Source organism: Ursus maritimus, unplaced genomic scaffold (assembly GCF_017311325.1).
Source record: "Ursus maritimus isolate PB19 unplaced genomic scaffold, ASM1731132v1 scaffold_15, whole genome shotgun sequence".
In the NCBI taxonomy this organism is placed as follows: Eukaryota; Metazoa; Chordata; class Mammalia; order Carnivora; family Ursidae; genus Ursus; species Ursus maritimus.
In genome coordinates, this window is record NW_024423897.1 from 21,064,175 (window position 1) to 21,082,800 (window position 18,626).

At 43.0% G+C, this 18,626-nt stretch overlaps 1 long non-coding RNA gene across 2 annotated transcripts in view; it reads right to left on the bottom strand.

Annotated features, from left to right (window-relative positions):
* Nucleotides 1-10,551: 10,551 nt before the first annotated feature.
* LOC103664568 overlaps nucleotides 10,552-18,626 on the bottom strand; it is an 88,441-nt gene continuing 80,366 nt past the window's right edge. For both annotated transcript variants that reach the window (XR_569075.1, XR_569077.2), the window contains exons 2-4: nucleotides 16,577-16,651; nucleotides 11,553-11,635; nucleotides 10,552-10,604 (exon numbers count right to left, since the gene is read on the bottom strand). This is a non-coding gene — a long non-coding RNA (uncharacterized LOC103664568). The remainder of the gene's footprint in view (nucleotides 10,605-11,552; nucleotides 11,636-16,576; nucleotides 16,652-18,626) is intronic.

Here is an 18,626-nt window from a genome sequence, read left to right on the forward strand (position 1 = left end):
TCCTACCAGGGGCCAGTTGGAAGCACACCTCAGTGACCTCTTGCTCACTCCCCCAACTTGCCCTCTGCAGGACAAAATCTGCCTGGGGAAAACTGAAGAAACCATTTATTTCCATGCAAATGTCCCCTTAATGGGTACTGAGGCAAACAGCGGGTGCCTGGATCTGCTGTGTAAGGCTGAAATGTCTCTAAATAGAATATGGCTCCAAGTTTTCCATGGGGTACCTGCATCAGCAATTCTGTAAGTAAGTCACCGAGGGGAAGCAACTTTCTCTCGGGCATCCTTTGCCCCTAGCAAATCACAGCTGTGCAAGGAGGAAAAGTAAGGTAAGGAGATGAGGCTGTAACTTGGAAAGGGACTAGAGGAAGAGAGTCAAGAAAAAGGAAGTAAGCAGGACGCTGACTCATCTCTCACCACTCATTCTTGAACTTTTTCTCCAGCCATACTAAGCGACTTGTTGGTTGTATCCAGATCTTTGCACATGCTGCTCCTCCCCTCTGGAATGTTCCATATTTGCTTAACATGACTAATGCATACTCACCGGTAAGGTGTGAGCTGGGTGTCACTTCCTCCGGAAAGGCTTCTGAAATCTGCATAAGGGCTTCCTATAGTTCCCCTAGCACAGCACCTATCACATTATATTCAAATTGTGTCTTTACTTATCTGTCCTTCCCTAATAAAAACAGCAGCCAATGTCAACTGAATATTGAACATGTGTGAGGCGCCGCACGAAGCATCTAACACATAGGATTTCACTTAGTGGCACAATAATTCTATAAGGTAATATCCCCGTTTTACAAATGGAGAAACAGGCTCAGAGAACTTCAGCATCTTGACCAAGGCAACACACGTTATGCATCTAGCAAGTGACAGAGCTATTTCGAAGCCGGATCCACCCACATGCCCTTAACCGCCATGCTACCTCACCTCTCCGCTCCGTGCTGGGCTCCATGGAGCCCAGAGCATGTCCCACTCCCATATTCCAGCAGTGCTGTGCCAGGCAGGTGGGTAATCCTCACGGTGTATAGGATGATTGAATAAAGGTGCCACAGACTGAATGTTTGTGTCCCCCCCAAAATGTAGATGTTGAAATCCTAATCCCCAGGATGGTGCCATTAGGAGGATGGAACCCTTGGCATGGGATTCGTGCCCTTATAAGAGAGGCCTGAGATCGCTCCCTTGCCCTTTCCCTCACGTGAGGTTAGAGAGAGAAGGCAGCAGCCTGCAGCTCAGAAGAGAACCCTCACCAGAATGCGCTGGCCCTCTTAGTTTGGACCTCCAGACTCCAGAACTGTGAGAAATCGATTTCTGTTGTTTATAAGCCACCCAGTCTGCGGTACTTTCTTATAACAGCCCAAACAGACCACGATGGAATGGAGGAGTACAGGAATGAATGAACCGATTCTATGGGGTCAATTCCTACTTGAAGTAACAGGGCTAACTGAAGGGACTTATCCTCAAGACAGTGTGTGTTGCTCAGGGCAGCCAGGAAAAACAAAACAGAACACAACAAAATTCATTCTAGCCAATGAGAGAAGCCAAACGTCAGAACCAGAGTTCTGTAGTAGTGCCAAGGGCCAGGTCCAGGGAAGAATGGGAGATGAGGCCAGGGGTCAGGAGCTGTGGAGATTAGTAACAGACAAGGAAGCAAAGTGCCAGAAAGATCAAGAAGAAAAAATAAAATAACTAAGATAATAAACCAAGGGTGTGCTAGGCCCACAGTACAGGGGGTGGGCTGACTGCCTTAAAGTCATGGATGGATGCATAAAGATATATAATCCATAAAGATCTATATGGCCTGGGTCAGGACTGGTCCCCAAACCTACACCTTTGCCGTTACTACATGTTACTGCTCTAAGCAATGTCTGATCCTCACAGCATTTCTCTTCCTTTATTTGTAAAAACACAGATTCTCTGGACTAGACACTGTTTCTCCTAATTGTTGTCATTGTAGATGTTTGAAAATGCTCCAGTGCAAGACACAAATAAGCTAAGAAATGGGAGCAGAATTAAGCTTTACAAAGTGTGGGGTGGGTGGAGAGGAGCTCATTATTAAGTTGTCTTATTTAGTACACTAGGGCCATCAAGCTCCATTCCTGCAAATCCATTTGTTATCTGTAATTGCTTAAAACTGTTTAAATTCTATAAATGCCTGTTTGGTGCCCTTTGTGTGCCAGGCACCAAACCAGAAGATACAGAGAAGAGTAACACAAGGTTAATTTCTATAAGCCCAGGGACACCTGGGTGGCTCAGTCGTTAAGCATCTGCCTTCTGCTAAGGGCATGATTCCAGAATCCTGGGATCGAGCCCCGCATCGGGCTCCTCCACTGGGAGCCTGCTTCTTCCTCTCCCCCTCCCCTTGCTTATGTTGCCTCTCTCACTGGCTGTTTCTCTCTCTGTCAAATAAATAAATAAAATCTTTAAAAAAAAAAAAATTCTATAAGCCCAGGGACACCTGGGTGGCTCAGTCGTTAAGCATCTGCCTTCTGCTAAGGGCATGATTCCAGAATCCTGGGATCGAGCCCCGCATCGGGCTCCTCCACTGGGAGCCTGCTTCTTCCTCTCCCACTCCCCTTGCTTATGTTGCCTCTCTCACTGGCTGTTTCTCTCTCTGTCAAATAAATAAATAAAATCTTTAAAAAAAAAAAAATTCTATAAGCCCAGGATGTTCAGTGAAAGAAATCCAGAGCAAGAGTTTAAAATCAGAAAACTTGATTTGCACTTCCCTGATGATGGGATTCTGTCACACACTTGTCAGGATGGCTAAAATTAACAACACAAGAGCCAAAAGGTGTTGGCGAGGATGCAGAGAGAGGGGAACCCTCTTGCACTGTTGGTGGGAATGCAAACTGGTGCAGCCACTCTGGAAAACAGTATGGAGGTTCCTCAAAACGTTAAAAATAGAACTACCTACAATCTAGCAATTGCACTACTAGGCATTTACTCAAAGAATACAAAAAGACAGATTCGAGGGGGCACATGCACCCCAATGTTATTAGCAGCATTATCAACAAAAGACAAACTATAGAGAGAGCCCAAATGTCCATTGACAGACAAATGGATAAAGAAGATGTGGTATATATGCACAATGGAATATCACTCAGTCTTCAAAAAGAATGAAACCTTGCCATTTGCAATGACATGGATGGAGCTAGAGGGCATTATGCTAAGTGAAATAGGTCAGAGAAAGACAAATACCATATGATTTCACTCATACATGGAATTTAAGAAAGAAAGCAGGTGAACATATGGGAAGGGGGAAAAGAAAAAAAGGAGAAAGGGAAATAAGCCATTAGAAACTTTTACTGATAGAGAACAAACTGAGGGTTGCTGGTGGGAGGTGGGTGGGGGATGGGCTAGACAGATGATAGGTAGTAAGGAGGGCACTTGTGATGAGCACTGGGTGTTGTATGTAAGTGATGAATCACTGAATTCTACTCCAATACTGCACTGTGTGTAAACTGCCTAAAATTTAAATTAAAAAAAAATCAAAATCTGAGTTCGAGGCAAACTGCTGATCCAGGTCTTCTGAGCCAACAATAGTGACCAACCAATCGCTGACTGTGATCTTGGGCAAGTTAAATAACCTCCCTGTGTTCCAGTTTCCTCATCTACAAAACGTAGAATTATTATCTTCACCTCGTAGGGCTGCCACAGGAATTAAATGAAATAGCATATGGAGGGGCGCCTGGGTGCCTCAGTCGGTTGAGCGTCTGCCTTCGGCTCAGGTCATGATCCCAGAGTCCTGAGATTGAGTCCCGCATGGGGCTCCTTACTCAGCAGGAAGCCTGCTTCTCCCACTGCCTACTGCTCCCCCTGCTTGTGTTCTCTCTCTGACAAATAAATAAATAAAATTAAAAAAAAAAAAGAAAAGAAAAGAAATAGCAGACGGGGAAGCATTTTACAAAACTGAAAAGCACTGAGCATATTCAATTCCTGTTACTAGAAATTCTTCTTACTGCTCTATAGTGCCACCCTGTTTAATATGCAGATTTAGCCAGATGCCTGGAATAGAGATTTAAATTCCATGAACAGAGACTTTTGACAAATAAAAGAAACCTCAGTTGAGCCCAAATGATCTGAACTAATGCGTATCCCGGACCTACGGCATATAAAGCACAAACGTGCTTTATAACAACTGTGTCAGCCAGTTATTGTTTCCCTAGTTTAAGGAGACCCGGTCAAGTAACTTGCCTGAGTCATACAACAAATAAATGGAGCTGGTGTTTATACACAGGTCAGCCAGTCTCGCCTAGGCCCTGTTACTGTTTTGTTGTGTTTTGTTCCGTCTTTTTGGCAAATGTTTTATTCTGCCTATAAATGCTGCCCCCCTCCATCCCCTGAATACGAAACCCCCGGAAAGTCCATCACGATGGATCTCCATACTCCCTACCCAGTGATAACTTTTCTCCTCATTTCACAATTCCATTATTTGGCAAGAAATCCGCAAGGGACAAGCATATCTATCAGCAATGAAAGGAACGGCATCTATAAGCCAGTTTCTTTATCTGCCTCTCCCATGCTTGTGATTTCAGGCTGTGAAGGAGGAGCGGGAGCTGTAAGTAATGCTAATAGCATCATCCAAGGAGCAGCAGATAACAGCTCCCACGTCCCAGAGAGGAACTGCCTTTGTGCCAGGTGGGGTTTTTTTTGTTACCATGCCGGCTGTGAGATGAGCTTCAGAGAAATCAGATGTGATGGGTTTAGAAACCCCGCTAACTCACAGCTGACCCACAGCTTCCCAGAAGAGGTCCAGGAGCAAACAATGGTTTCTGCCATAGATTGTCTAGACAGAAGCTTTGTACTCCCTTGCAAGGAAAGAAAGAGGAACCATGCCCAGAGAACCTGGCACTATCCACCTGGGGGGAGAATAGGCTCAGAAAGAAGACCTCATCACTGCCGATGGGCTTCCCTTGGGCACAGGGAGCAGGTGGAAACTGAACATTTGAAGAGAATCTATAGGAAGGCAGATAGTATGTCAACATAAAGGGCACTTAACATTCCATAACGGAGTGGGTTCACTCGAGAGCAGGTGGGCACTGTGCCCCGGAATGCTCAAGAAAAGTTAGGGAACCCCCAATGAAAGGTCACAGAGCATATCTCCGCATTGGATGGTGGTGAGATAATCAGACGACAGCAAATTCTATTCCAAAGGTGGACTTCTGATTGGCTTTACATTCACAGAATCAGAATTCCAGCTTTCCAACTTCTTAGCAGTGTCACCCCATACAAGTTACTTAACCTCTCTGGGCTTCAATTTCTTCTGTGACATGGAGATTATAATAGTAGCGACAGTATAGTGTTGTGAGAATAAAATGCGTTGATGCCTATGCGGTATATAAAGGAGTGTTTGCTGCATGGGAAGCACTCTGTAGACGTGGAGCACGCATCTACCAGGTGCCAGCCACTCTTTAAAGCTACAGGAATGGGCAATCATATTCAACACAGATAGATCCATTACTCTCATTAATAAACAAGTACGTTATAATTTCAGATGCTCATAAGAGCTATGAAGAAAATAATAGAATGCAATAAAATAGAGTGTCTTTGAGGAAGGGGTAAAAGGGACATTCACTGGGGCAGATGGGGAGGGTCTCTCCAGGCTGAGTTCTCCCCAGTCAAGGAAGAAAACAGCTATGCTGAACGAGGGCATCCAGGCAGAGGGGATAACAAACACAAAGGCCTTGAGGCAGATCAAAGCTTAGTACGTTAAGAAACAAGGAGAAAAGAAGTCCTGTGTGTCTCAGAGCAGAATAAGTGAGGAGAGAGAAAGGATGGAAGATGAGATCAAAGAACAGGCAGGGTCTAATCATGTAGGGTCTTGTAGGCCACAGTCTGGAATTTATTCTAAGGCAAGTGGGAAGCCACTGAAGGTGTTAGGCAGGGTAAGACACTGTATAATTTACATTTTAAAGAGATCATGGACTTGACTTATTAAAACCTCCCATGCATGATCCTTTCTGTTCTTTCCCTATTTATCGAAGTCCCCAGAGCCCTAGAAGGGCTCAGAGTTACAAGACAGAAGGTATCTGGGTCCCTCATAGGTGTCCAGGACCAGGAACACTAATGTTGGATTGTTACAGAGTAAAAATAAGCATTAGGTTATCACGCCAGTGAGGGAGGGAGGGTGGGAGGGAGAGTATTCCTGCATATCCATGAAGAATACGAATGCGGAGTCAGATAATGAGCAGCGGAAGCAGGAGAAATCCCATCTATGTCCCTCACAGGGTTTTGAATAGAGTTGGGTAATTTCTTTTAAGCAAATGAGTGGACACAGTCAAGGACTAGCTAAACTATGGTCTGAACCTATAACCAACCACATTCCTTGCAGATGTTGGCTCTAATGAAAAGTAGCAGAAATAAAAGTAGCAGACAAGGTTATAACGCCGGAGATGATATCCTCCAGAGCATAACTGACCTCCCTTTTCAGAAGCCAGGTTTAAAAGAAATAATTTTTTTTCTCCATCAGACCAGATTGTCTTTTTAAGTCCTTGTCAGATAGGCCACATTTGTTCTCATAATTATAAACTACAAAAATTACAAAGCACAGGCAGCTGAGTTTTAGGCAATAACCATCCTCTGCTAGAAACAGCCACGACCCAAGAACTACAGGGATGGGAGATGCACGCATATGCACATATTCACTCATTCAACAAGCATTTACTAAACACCCACTTTGTACTGGGCCCTGGTCTAAGTACTGGGGATAAGGTAGTGAACCAAACAGATAACACTCTTTTCTTGCTAAAATAGTCAACAACTACAAATAAGACGGACAAGTTTCCTATTCTCATAAGTAAACAAATATAATTTCAGAAGCAGATAAAGGCTAGGACGAAAATAATAGCGTATAATACAACAGAGGGTATTTGAAGAGGGACAGTGGGACATAAACTAGGGCAGACAGGGAAGCTGACACTCTGGTAGGAAGGAAAGAGACAGCAAGCAAACAAGTAGAATATGTACCAAGCGGTAAGAAGCACTATAGTGAAAAACTAAAGCATGAAGGGGGTGGAGCAATGGTGGGAAGGGAGTTAAGCGGTGGGTTAGTACAAGGAGTCTCTAGTCAAGCCTTGTGATGCTTTAGTTATGGGGACAAGGAAAAGGTAGGAGTTGGGGAGAGCTCTTCTTTCTGGTTTGTGCAATATATGGAGGTGTCATTTACTAAGATGGGGGGGTAGTGTAGGAAAACCAAGTTTGTGGGGAAAAGATCCTAAGTTTGGTTCTGAGCATTCATTTTTCTGTGGTGCTCAAATAGTCCTATCGAGGCGATGATGGGCATCAACAACATACAGATGGTAACTGAAGTTTGGGGCATTGTTATAGACTATGCTTGTAGGCCTCCAAAATTCCTATGTTGAAATTCCAACCCACAATGGATGGTATTGGGAGGCAGAGTCTTTGGAAGGTGATTAGGTCATAAGGGTGGAGCCCTCATGAATGGGATGAGTGCCCTCATAAAAGAAACCCCAGAACTCCCTTGCCCCTTCCACCATGTGAGGATACATTGAGAAGACAGCTATCTGCAAATCAGGAAGCAGGCCCTCATCAGGGCACCTTAATCTTGGACTTACCAGCCTCAAGAACTATGAGAAATAAATGTTTAACCCACTCAGTCTATGGTGTTTTTGTTATAGTAGCCCAAATGAACTAAGACAGGAATGAATGAGAATTCACAAAAATCTGAAGGTCTGCAATCCAGGGTGGTATGGCAGCTCCCTGAATTTGTCTATGACCCAGATTCCTTCCACCATCCTTGGAATGTAGCCCATCACGTGGTCCAGGATGGCTGCAGGAGCTCCAGCCATTAAGTCTCGCCAGACAGCTCTGCTATTAGTTTGCTCTGAAACCTGGGAAACTTGCCTCTCCTCCCTGGATCTGTCTGCTCAAACGATCTGTCAAGTTCCTTGTTGTTCTCTCATGTCGTGACCCTGTCAAAATAGGGGCTGAGTAACTTCCATCCAAAGCAGGGAGTTTGGGACACAGCCATACAAATACAGTATTGATTTGACTAAGAAACTGACCTTAAAATATTCCATGTTCTTATTGGTGCTTTGGATAAGAACTCTCTGGGGAACTCTGAGGGTAATTGCTTTTGCCTCTGCTTTAGCAGGGGCTGACTTTGATGCAATGCTGTTCTCATCTGCAGGTTTAATTTAGCTCTTTTGTCTGCATTAAACTCACTGGGAACTATCCTTTGTGTGGTGCCAAACACATCACATGGTCGCAGTTTCTAGCTGAATTTAGACTTGCCCTTTGAGCTGAGGATCCTGGGATGCTCTGACCGCCAGGCTGGGCAAGCTGATGTCCATCTCCCTCCCTAGGGATCCTGTCTCTGGGAGCTGTGGGTAGTCTGAACCAGCCACTGGGTGTCAGCGTTGCTTTGTCCAATTATAAGGAAAATTAGATATTTGGTGGTTTGGGAGCTGTTTATGCATTAAGCTTGGGTGCTAAGGTGAGCACAACCACAGTTCACATTTTTACAGCACTTAGCATTAACCAAAGAAGTTCTTTGTTTTTCCATCTGGACTGTCCCTACTCATTCAGCACCTTTGCGTCCCTCACCTATATTACTGCACGATTCCCATTTCCAGTTGTGTGTCCCTCCAGTCTATCTGCATCTGGTTATAATCAGGTCTATAACAGCCTCAACTGTGGAATAATGAGCCCTCTGTCCCTGAAGGTTTGCAGACAGAAACTGCAAAACCACCTGGCAGGAATTACTGTAGAGAAGAAAAAATGTGTGTATATTGTATAAATATAAATACATGTATATACGTATATATATATATGTCTTTTCTCTGCTTGAGAACCTTCACTGACTGCCCCTCTTGTCCATAGCAGGGTAAGTTCTAAACTGTCCAGCTTTGCGGAGCTGTCTACAACCTGGCTGTCCCCAATTCCTCTGTCTCATCTCCTGTCTCGAACATCAGGCTTCAATAAGAATGAGCTTTTCCAGGGCGCCTGGGTGGCGCAGTCGTTAAGCGTCTGCCTTCGGCTCAGGGCGTGATCCCAGCGTTCTGGGATCGAGCCCCACATCAGGCTCCCCCACTGGGAGCCTGCTTCTTCCTCTCCCACTCCCCCTGCTTGTGTTCCCTCTCTCGCTGGCTATCTCTCTCTCTGTCAAATAAATAAATAAAAAATCTTAAAAAAAAAAAAAAAAAAGAATGAGCTTTTCCAAGGAGAATTTCATACTCTCCATGCCTTTGTTCACCCTTCTTACCAGGGGAACCTCTACTCATTCTTTCAGAGGCTCCTCCAGGGAGCTTGCTGGGAGCCCCAGCCTCAGTACAGTGCCCTTTCTGTGGGCACCCAGAGCACATCGACTAACTATGTAATTTACTCGAGGGTGTCCAAGTTATCTGTCACACCTCCCTCACCCACTCAGTCACGGACTGCTTTAAAACAAAGCCTTGGAGTTTCTCATCTCTGTATCTCTGGATCCTGCCATTGTGCTAGGCAGCTTGCTGACATGTATAACATATGCTTATTTAACTGAACTCGACTGAACGCATGTGCTTATTAAATCTCTTTTGCTGAGTCTGCCTGCATCTTCTGTTCAGAGTCCCAACTGCAATCATCCTGACTCAGAGTTTTAGGAACTTGCCACTTCCTTTGATGATTTTCGCCATAGCTGTGTACTATATGGGCTATTTTTTAGAAAATACTTTTTCTTTACATCAGCTTCTATTTGTCTCAAATACATTTGTTTTAAAAGAAAACTTCATATCACTACCATCACTGAAAACTTGCATCACTTGCCACAAAAAGATAGTTTTTAAAAATAATAAGGGAAAACATGCTACTAAATTCTAGCTGGATAATCTTGCCTGCTATACTAGATACACTGAAACCATTAATGAGTCTTTCATCCCTTCCTGTCTCCATGCCTCTTTGCCACAAGACTGAGTTCCCCTAACTAGGCAGAGTCCATTTCTCCATTCTTTGATTCTGCATCCAGCCATAGGACTTGCCCTGGCCAATACTGCATTGTGTACTTGACATATACAGAGGCATGAAAAGCTCTTGTACGACTGAGATCAACCCTCTGCAGTGAAGATGTGCCCAGGCTATGCTGCTGGAAGAATGTGAGAAATAAACAAAGCAGAGTCCACTTAGCCCAGCTAAGGGTCAGCTAAGAATCGAACCCTAACCTTGACAGCAAATCCAGTCCAAGACCGGAACCACTGGCCTTAATGGCTGATTTGCAGGATCTTGAGCTAAATAAAGGTTCATTGCCGAAAGGCACAGAGGTTTTCTGAGTGTTTATTACATACAGTAATGTGGCAATAGATAACTAATGCCTGCCAAGCTTCTGAGCCTGAAGTGTGTTTTCTCTTTGTTAAAAAGGCCGATTAGAGAGTATTAGAGAGATTTTTAAGTGCTAGCACCTAATTGAGAATGTTTCATTGAGGTAATCAGGTGGATTGAAAAGGAACTGGAAAGGAAATAATTGTTTCACTTCATAATCTGACGTCATCCATCATAGTTTATACTTGAAATTGTCTCTGTACTTTCCCCCACTTTGCGATAGAGTTCTTGCCCTTTTTTACCTTTTTTGTAGACAACGCATATGGCTTCCCACGTGGTCTTGGGCTCATTGCCTAAAAACCAAAGCCCAGACTTGATTCAAATTCCACGTGCTCCATGATCTGGTCCCAGCCCTGCCCCTCCAGGCTTACTCCCCCTGCTTCCTCTCTTTACCTAACCAGTACGACAACCCAACCCCTCCCATGTTGACTGCACACTTACTGCAGATGCTCAGTCATGGCCAGGCACCTCACTACAAGGTGGAGGGCAGGGGGAGGTGATGATTAAGATGCAGCCATCACTTTCATCAAGTTCTCAGCTCCTAAGACAGTATACGAGCAACCACAGAGGTCTAATCTAATAGGTGAAGAGTAAGTCAGAAAGCTGTAGAAACCCATAGGATTGGTAGCTGATGCAAACAGTCAGGAGCAAAAGCAGCTCGAATCGGAGAAGCATCGCAAGGGGAGGTGATGCCCTTGGATACAATGGAACTTCTCCGGATTCTCCCACCATACCCTGCAAGAGGTGTTGCATTTTCCCCATCCCATCCCACTCTGCAGCTCGTCACATCTTATTTATACTTATTGTATCCATTCTCTCAGACTATCAGCTCTTTAAGAACATTGATCAGTCGCTATTGCACCAATCCCCGCAGCAGCAGGTCAGGAGGCAAACAGTGAGCACTCACACGTGTTTGGTTGGTGGATGGGGGGACAGATGGATGAACAGATGTACAAATGGAAGGTCCTGAGAGGAAAGATCCATATAAAAGAAAATCGTTGGGCTCTCCTTGAGTCACCCCATTTAGGTGGCTGCCTAATCCCGTGGTTCCCAAATCTGGTAGCCCATAAAGTATACCCAGGCTGCTTTGAAAGATACATGTTCCTGGGATATGCTTCCTTATTGCATTCAGATTTGACAGTTATGAGATGGGACCCAGTAATCCATATTTTAATGAGTTTCCCCCAGAATCCCCCAGAGGATGCCTAAACATCTGCTTGCGAATTATAAATCTAACTCACCTGAGTGTCACATTGGCTTCATACTCTCTAGGATCCTATTTGCGAGATGCCAAACCTCTCTTTTCACTGACGGCTCAAATAACCTACAAAAGGAAAATACCCCTGTAACTTGGAAATTTCCACAAGGAGCTGTAATAAATACTAATAATGTACTGGCATGTATTAAATACTTAACAAGTATTGGGCATTTTGCTAAGTCCTTTTATGAATATGTGCTCATTTAATCCTATCAGCAACCAAATAAGAGTTTTGTTAAAAAAAATTTTATTGAGGTATGATTGACACACAAAAAGCTGTTTCTATTAAGTGTATACAACTTGATGAACTTGGAGATAATTATACAGCTATAAAACCATCACCACCATCTATGCCATAAATATATCCATCAACTCCAAAAGTTTCCCACTGTCTTAAAAACAAATTATTCTTTGTGATAAAGATAATATATGATCTACCCTCTTCATAATTTTTTAAGTATACAACACAAGATTATTAACTATAAGAACTGTTTTGGTCTGAATGTTTGTGTCCCCCCAAAATTCATTTGTTGATATCCTAACCCCCAAAAGTGATGGTATTAGTAGGTGGGACCTCGGGCAGGTCATTAAGTCATAAAGACAGAGCCCTTGTGCATAGGATTAGCAGTCTCAGGAAATAGATGCCACAGAGATCTCTAGTCCTTTCTGCCACATGAGACTACAAGAAGAAGTCATGACCCAGAAAAAAACCCTAACCTGACCATGTTGGCACCCTGATCTCGGAATTTCAGCATCCAGAATCGTGACCAACAAATTTCTGTGGCTTATAAGCTACCCACTCCTTGGTGCTTTGTTCAAGCAGCCTGAAGGGACTAAGGCAGGGCAATGCTATACAGCAGATCTCTAGGGTTTAGTCACCTTCTATAACTGAAACTTTATACCCTTTGACTAATACCTCTCTGCAGCCCATGGCAACCACTATTCTACCTTCTGCTTCTGTGAGTTTGACTTTTTAAGATTCATCATATAAGTGGTAACATGTAGTATTTTCCTTCCGTGATTGGCCTATTTCACTTAGCATGATGTCCTCAAGGTTCATCTGTATTGTTACAAATGACACGATTTCCATCTTTTTTAAGGCTGAATAATATTCCATTGTATACATCACATTTTTAAAAATCCACTTATCTGTTGATAGACATTTAGGTTGTTTCCATATCTTGGCTCTTGTGAGTAATGCTGTGATGAACATCCAAGCACAAATATCATTTTGAAGTCTTAATTTCATTTCCTTTGGGAATATGCTCAGTAGAGGGATTGCTGGATCATGGAGTACTTCTATTTTTAATTTTTTGAGGAGCCTCCATGTTGTTTTCTAAATTTATTGTAAATTGTGTCTGTACCAGTTTACATTCCCATCAACAGTGTGCAAAGGTTTTCTTTTCTCCACTATATATTAATATCATAATTATTAATATGTAAATTATATATTTATATACAAAATTGCCATTCTAACAGATATGAGGTGATATCTCATTGTGGTTTTGATTTGCATTTTCCTGATAACTAGTAATGTTGACTACTCATTTTCATGTACCTGTTGGCTATTTGTATGTCTTCTTTGGAGAAATGTCTATTCAGTTCCTTTGTTCATTTTTAAATAGGATTATTTGTGTTTTCTGCTCTTGAGTTGTAGGAGTTCCTTATATATTTTGGATAATAACCCCTTATCCAATATATGGTTTGTAAATGTTTTTCCCCCATTCTGCAGGTTGCCTTTTTATTTTGTTGATTATTTCCTTTGCTGTGCAGAAGCTTTGGTACATATGCCTTTCTAACCCTAGTCTACAAACAAAGGAACAGAGGTACAAGGGGGCTAAGTAACCCTATGTGGTAAAGTTGGAATTCAATCCCAGTCTACATGATCTCAGAGTCCTATGATCATAATGTGTGACTACATATACAGCCAGACTGAAAAAAGAACAAGTTGGCCTCGGTCAAACTAAAGCCAGATGAACCTCAGATAGATACGAAGAAGATCTTAATGGAAAAAAAATTTAGGGAAATAAAAAGAGGACTAGTCAGGGAGTTAAGCCATCTGGACTCAGTCTCTTGTGTTATCAACTTAATCCTCACCATGGCCCCAAGAGTAAAGACCGTTATTACCACCACTTTACGGATGAGGTAGCCGAGGCATAAGGATGTTACAAAGCTCGAAGTAATAGACCTGGAATTCAAACTCAAGCCATTTGGCTCCAGCATCTACACTCTGAGCCACCATGACAATAGTTAGTCAAGTAAACGTTGGCAATTCTCATCCTTTCCCTTGGTCTCTGCCTCAAATACAAAATGGAGGTGTTAATTTACATGATCTTCACAGTTTCTTCCAACTCTGATCTTTTTTTAGCCTAATTTTATTTAAAGTATAGATTTTTCCCTTTTCTGTAAGAATACTTTTTACATGTGTTTTGTTACTTTATTTTTTATTTATTAATTTTTTTTGAGAGGGAGTGCACAATCAGGGAAGGGGCAGAGGGAGAGAAATTCTAAGCAGGCTCTATGCTCAGCAGGGAGCCCAATGTGAGGCTCAATCCCACGACCCTGAGATCATGCCCTGAGCTGAACTCAAGAGTCAGATGCTTAACTGACTGAGCCACCCAGCACCCCTCTGCAAGAATATTTTTAAATTAGATGTTTTCTTGAGGAAAGATTAGACACAGTCTTGCCTAAAACTGGAAGTGAGGTAGATACCTTCTCAAGGTCAAGAAATCATGAGTGATAGCTCAACTCAGAGGGAATTCCTAGGGACCAGGCTGTATGCCTCAGTCAGTCCAGGCTACTATAACAAAATACCACAGACTGGGCTCTTAGCGATAAATGTTTATTTTTCATAGTTCTGGAATCTGGAAAGTCCAAGATAAAGACACAGGAGGATTCAAGGTCTGGTGAGAATCCATCTCCTAGTTCATAGATAACTGTCTTCTTGCTATTAGCTCATGTAGCTAAAGGAGTAAGGGAGTGCTCAGCTTCTCTCTTTTAAGGGCACTAAGTCCATTTATGAGGGCTCCACCCTTGTGACCCAATCAGCTCACAAAGACTCGATCCTTCCAAATACCATCATATCAAGGGTTAAGAGTACAACAAATGAAAATGGGGCAGGAGGGGGATAAAAACATTCAGTCCACTGCAATGTGTCATAGTCAAGGACCTTCCAAAGCTCACTGCCCAGGTCTAAACATCTGAGAGGTCCAAATCTCCCTTAAAAGAAGAAAATGATCTCACATGTACAAGTCAAAAGAAACCAACCAACTGACCGACAGACTTTTCATAGCTCTGCAACTGCTCTGAGAGACACAGGTTATGACAAATCAAGTCAAGCGAATAAGAATTAGAGCCTATGTAATTGGTTTGAACTGTGCTTCTGCCACACATAAACTATGTGACACTGAAGAAGTCAGCTACCCTCTGTCAGCCTTAATTTCCTCATCAGTAATATGGGATAATCAAAATACCTTTCTCAAAAGGTCATCATGAGATTTAAGCATGATAATACAAGTTAGTACAGGTAGAAATCATAGTAATAATAACAACAATATAAAATACACTATTACACAATTATACGGTGTTGTTCTAAGCAATTTACAACCTCCCAACCAATAAAAACGAATCTATAACATTCTTGAAAAACAATTTCCCACCCTCTTCTTGGACCTGCAGTCATAGGTAACTCATTCACTTCCAGGCGCTCTCCCTGGAATGTAATATTTGCATAGGTAGAAATCATCCCTTTTCATTTACCAATGTAGTCCCAGCACCTGGATATCTTTTCTCAAATAAATTTTTAAGAATTGAATCAACGAGACATGTGAAGGATTAACCATCCCATAGATTTGTTATTATTATTTGTTACTGATAAAAATAATTAACATTGATTGAATATAGGTAATATTAACAGTTAACAATAATCATAGTAACAGCTAACATTGAGCATATATAATGTATCACTGTACATAAATGATGTCATCTAAGCCTCATGGAAACCCAGTGAGATATGTACTTTTTTATTATCACTCCTGTTTCATAGAAACACACACTGTGGCATGAAAAAGCTAAATAACCTGCCCAAATCCCCAAACTTCACACACAGTGAAGCAGGAATTTCAACCAGGCAGTCGACTCTGGCATCCATGCGCTCACAATACCATATTTTCTGTGTGGGATGCGACCCTAGAGGGACCCCCGCAGTCAGCATCCTTCACTTTGCAATAACCTGCTTTTCATCAAAATCTTTTCACTTTATCCAGAGTGAAGTAGGCACAGCCAGAACTTAAAGGACCTTCACGTCCTGGTGCCTGTCATACATTTCCACTGAGCCTTCCGGATTCCAATCTAAACTATGGACGATGCCCTGCAGTTTAGGTCCTGCACAAAGTTGCAGATGATGGGTTGCTGGTTAGCATGTCAGCTGAAGGACAATATATTTTAATGCAAATGCAATGAGCCAGAACGGCAGTGTTTTCTCCAAGAGCCTTAACTAGGTTAGCATGACCTCCGAGAGGGGCCAGAATTCTAACAGCAAAATTAAAATAGAAGGGCTTATGGAGATTTCTATGCTAATCAGCCATGTTTTACTGGAACGATTATGTTCAGCACAAGGGCCATTTGCCAGCTTCAGCCAGGGCATCATTTGGTCAGGTGACCAACAGAAAAGGATGACTCAGAAAGTGCTGAGTGGGGGGCGCCTGGGTAGCGCAGTCCTTAGGCATCAGCCTTCAGCTCAGGGCATGATCCCGGCGTTCCGGGATCGAGTCCCACATGGGACTCCTCCGCTGGAAGCCTGCTTCTTCCTCTCCCATCCCCCCTGCTGTGTTCCCTGTCTCACTGGCTCTCTATCTCTGTCAAATAAATAAATAAAAAATCTAAAAAAAAAAAAGAAAGAAAGTGCTGAGTGGGAGGCCCCATTAAGGCAAGAGCACCCAAAAAGTGGGCTAAAAGTGCTAGGACCCCAAAGAAAGAAGCTTTTCTTATAGGAATGCGAGCACACACCTTGCCTGCTTTGCAGTTTCTGCTGCAGTAAAAATGCTCTTGTTTGAGTTGATAGGAGCAATATACCTCTGGGACCTGAAAACAGGAATAAAAAGGAGAGGAAAATAAGAAAATGGCTCTGCCCAGATTAGGGATTTTCATTCCCACCTCATCTTTGTTCTTAGCATAGAGACTTCATGTTCTGCTCAAGTAAAGAGGAGATGGCGTTTTCTTTGACCTGACCCCTTCCCCACCAAAAAAAAAAAAACCCCAAAAAACAAAAACCCTCATCATCTCTCACATCTGTTTTGTTTTGAAATTTGGGGAATTTACAGAGCTGAGCTGGTTAGACACATAACTTTACTATACACAGAAACTAAAAAAAAAAAAAAAAAAAAAAAAAAAAAAAAAAAAAAAAATCAAATCTGACTTTCTCTAGTCTACCCATACAGTAAGAGTCAACGACAAAGAAGAAAGAACCGAAGGTGTACCATAGCACTTCTTGGCATTTGCAATGCCATCCGAACAGATTTTTAATCGTTTTCAAAAGATGCCTTGGCACCTCCCCAGAAATACTGAATCATAATCACAAGGAGAAACAGAGGAGAAATAATCTATATTTTTAAATAAGCTGTCCAGATGATTCTGATGCAGAACCACGTTTGGGAACCTCTGCTCCGGACCACACTTCCTTACATCATTACACAGAGGAAAAGCACCAATGCTATGCTGGGTCCGTCCTGCACCGCATGCAGGCTCTAAAAGCAGAACCAAGAGCTGTGATCCAAAGAACATGCTTGTTATGGTTCCTGACATTGACCCCAAGCAACATTAAAATAATTAATATTCATCTAGCACTTAATATGTGCCAGGCACTTTTACATATATTATCTTGTTCCAGGCAAAGGTTAATGTCCCTTAAATATTTAAAAACACAGTACATAGACCTGCTACTCTTAGTCAGAAATGTTTAACAACAATAACATTGTACGTAATTGGATCACACAATTCCGTTCACACTTCAACCTAGATGAAGACAGAAAATGAATTTATTTTGTCTGTAACTGAGCTTTCAATGGTCTATAACTCCCATCTGACAGTCGGTAGAAAAATGAACTAAATGATCAATCTGGTTTAAATTCTGTCTTTTCTTATTATCTAAACAGTCACTTCAGGTAGTGTCAGTCCCCCTAGAATAAAAATTTTTTAATCTCTCAAATAACCTCTCCCTGCTTCTCCATCTAGATAAATTCTGGGTATAAGGCAAGTGTGCAGACAGAGAGGGATATGTGATTTATAAGTATTCACGGTGATTTAGGGGGTAGGGGGATGGCCTCCCACCCACTCCTATCCAGGGATCACATGCTGTGCCCTTGTGGTTTCTGCCTGCCCCTGCAGTCAACACAGTAGAAATGGAAGGTGGCATGACCCTTTCATTTGCTCTCTTGCCTCCACCAGGACACAGACTGGGGGACCCTACCCACCTGGGCCTCCCCTTCCCTACAGCTAGAGGCAGGTATTTCTAAGGTTTGGCTGGAACTCCAGTCTCCCCACCTGGTGGGTCTGACCTGCAGTCTTCATTGCAGGGCCAGCGGGCCCCAATCACCATAACCCACTGGGGCAAGACCCCAACACTCTCAGGTACTTTCGGGAAACAAGCTGCACCATGCAGGACGAGCAGGTCCATCTTGTGTCCCAGGCTGGTGACAAAGCAAACCTACTCTCAGCGTTGCCCCAATTTATCTAACGAGCCTCCTGCTCCCTGTGCCAAAGCTAGCACAGGGGTGAGATGGTTAGGACCCTGTCTCTTCACTCTCCTGGATTCCCCTAACCTTTGAAGCCAGAAAGGGGCAGTCTCTTCCACAGTGGTGTTCCTGAGATCGAGTTTGTCCCTGAAATGCTAACAGGAGCTAAAGGAATTTAGGCAATCCGCCTTAAAGACCACAGCCTGATTTGGTGTGGATGCTCCTTTTGGTCAGTATCCCTCCTCTGGCAGCCCTCACCTCCCCCCTCCCTTCTCTGGGCAACTAGGGCAAAGCTCATGATGCTGGGAAGACAAAAATATGAATAA